This window comes from Mustela nivalis, assembly GCF_964662115.1.
Source record: "Mustela nivalis genome assembly, chromosome: 2".
NCBI classification, from domain to species: Eukaryota; Metazoa; Chordata; class Mammalia; order Carnivora; family Mustelidae; genus Mustela; species Mustela nivalis.
In genome coordinates this window covers 26,412,238-26,414,972 of record NC_139021.1, presented here as the reverse complement: position 1 = coordinate 26,414,972, position 2,735 = coordinate 26,412,238, and the positions used below count along the sequence as shown (strand labels likewise).

The 2,735-nt window shown below is 40.4% G+C and overlaps 1 pseudogene across 1 annotated transcript; it reads left to right on the top strand.

Annotated features, from left to right (window-relative positions):
• Positions 1 to 424: 424 nt before the first annotated feature.
• Positions 425 to 1,729, top strand: LOC309859410 (heterogeneous nuclear ribonucleoprotein A1 pseudogene; annotated as a pseudogene). Its single transcript has one exon. The product of its transcript is annotated as a heterogeneous nuclear ribonucleoprotein A1 pseudogene (transcript).
• The last annotated feature ends 1,006 nt before the right edge of the window (positions 1,730 to 2,735 follow it).

The following is a 2,735-nucleotide window of genomic DNA, read 5'->3' as shown; positions in this document are numbered from 1 at the left end:
GAAAAAAGAACAATGCATAAAGCATAAAGCCGGAATAAGAAGGGAAATAGTAAAGATAGAGCTAAAATAAGTAATATAGAAAAAACAAGCAAAAGTACAGTAGAACAGATCAATGAAATTTGGAGCTGGTTCTTTGAAAGAATAAATAATTGATAAACACCTTATCAAAAAGAAAGGAGAAAGGACCCAAATAAAAAACACAAATGAAGGAGGAGAGATGATAAATAACACCACAGAAATATAAATATTTGTAAGAGAATATTACAAAAATTATTTGGCCAGCAAATTGGGCAATGCATAAATTCCTAGAAACAAATAAACATATAAACTACCACAACTGAAACAGGAAGAAATAGAAAATTAGAACAGACTAATAACCAACACAGAAATCAAATGAGTAATCAAAAATCTCCCTACAGCTTTCTGCCTGTGGACGCCGCTGAGTAAGCATCGTTAAAGTCTCCCCTCCCACCGCCGTCATGTCTAAGTCAGAGTCTCCCAAAGAGCCTGAACAGCTGCGGAAGCTCTTCATCGGAGGTCTGAGCTTTGAAACAACCGATGAGAGTCTGAGGAGCCATTTTGAGCAATGGGGAACACTTACGGACTGTGTGGTAATGAGAGATCCGAACACCAAGCGCTCCAGAGGCTTTGGGTTTGTCACCTATGCCACTGTGGAGGAGGTGGATGCAGCCATGAATGCAAGGCCACACAAGGTGGATGGAAGAGTTGTGGAGCCAAAGAGGGCTGTCTCAAGAGAAGATTCTCAAAGACCTGGTGCCCACTTAACTGTGAAAAAGATTTTTGTTGGTGGCATTAAAGAAGACACTGAAGAACATCATCTAAGAGATTATTTCGAACAGTATGGGAAAATCGAAGTGATTGAGATCATGACTGACCGAGGCAGTGGCAAAAAGAGGGGTTTTGCTTTTGTAACATTTGATGACCATGATTCTGTAGACAAGATTGTCATTCAAAAATACCATACTGTGAATGGCCACAACTGTGAAGTAAGGAAAGCGCTCTCTAAGCAAGAGATGGCTAGTGCTTCATCCAGCCAAAGAGGTCGAAGTGGTTCTGGAAACTTCGGTGGTGGTCGTGGAGGTGGTTTTGGTGGGAATGACAACTTTGGTCGCGGAGGAAACTTCAGTGGTCGAGGTGGCTTTGGTGGCAGTCGAGGTGGTGGTGGATATGGTGGCAGTGGGGATGGCTATAACGGATTTGGTAATGATGGAAGCAACTTTGGAGGTGGCGGAAGCTATAATGATTTTGGCAATTACAACAATCAATCCTCAAATTTTGGACCTATGAAAGGAGGCAATTTTGGAGGCAGAAGCTCTGGCCCTTATGGTGGTGGAGGCCAATACTTCGCCAAACCACGAAACCAAGGTGGCTATGGTGGTTCCAGCAGCAGCAGCAGCAGCTATGGCAGTGGCAGAAGGGTTTAATTACTGCCAGGAAACAAAGCTTAGCAGGAGAGGAGAGCCAGAGAAGTGACAGGGAAGCTACAGGTTACAACAGATTTGTGAACTCAGCCAAGCACAGTGGTGGCAGGGCCTAGCTGCTACAAAGAAGAAATGTTTTAGACAATACTCATGTGTATGGGCAAAAAAACTCGAGGACTGTATTTGTGACTAATTGTATAACAGGTTATTTTAGTTTCTGTTCTGTGGAAAGTGTAAAGCATTCCAACAAAGGGTTTTAATGTAGATTTTTTTTTTTGCACCCATGCTGTTGATTGCTAAATGTAATAGTCTGATCATGACGCTGAATAAATGTGTCTTTTTAAAAAAAAAAAAATCTCCCAACAAACAAAACTCCAGAGACAGATGGCTTCCCAGGGGTATTCTACCAAAGATTTCTTTGTTTTAAGATTTTCCTTATTTTTTGAGAGAGAAAGAGAAGGGCATGAGCGGGGTAGAGGGGCAGTGGGAGAGGAAGAAGCAGACTCCCATTGAGCAGGGATCCTGATGTGGGACTTGATCCCAGTACCCTGGGATCATGACCTGAGCTGAAGGCAGACACTAAATGGACTGTCATCCAGGTGCCCCTACCAAACATTTAAAGAAGAGTTAATATCTATTCTTCAGAAACTGTTCCAAAAAATAGAATTGGAAGAAAAACTTCCAAACTCATTCTAGGAAACTCAAAAAGAGAATTACATTATTATTTGATATTTGAACATTATCTTGATTCCAAAACTAGAAAAAGACCCCACTAAAAAAGAAAATTATAGGCCAATATCCTTGAAGAACACAGATATAAAAATTCTCAACAGGATACTAGCAAATTGAATCCAACAGTACATTAAAAGAATTATTCACCATGATCAAGTGGGATTTATTCCTAGGCTGCAGGGGTGGTTCAATATTCACAAATCAATCAACATGATACATCACATAAATAAAAGAAAGGATAAGAAGCATATCATCCTCTCAATAGATTCAGAAAAAGCATTTGCCAAAGTATAGCATCCATTCTTGATAAAAACTCTCAACAAAGTAAGGACAGAGGGAACATAACTCAACATCGTAAGGGCCACATATGAAAGACCACAGCTAATGTCATCCTCGGTGGTGGGGGGAACTCTCAGTTTTTCTATGATCAGGAACAACTCAGAGATGTTCACTCTCACCATTGTTATTTAATATATTAGTGGAAGTCCTAGCCTTAGCAATCAGGTAACAACAAGAAATAAAGGACATCCAAATCTGCAAGGAAGAAGTCAAACTTTCATT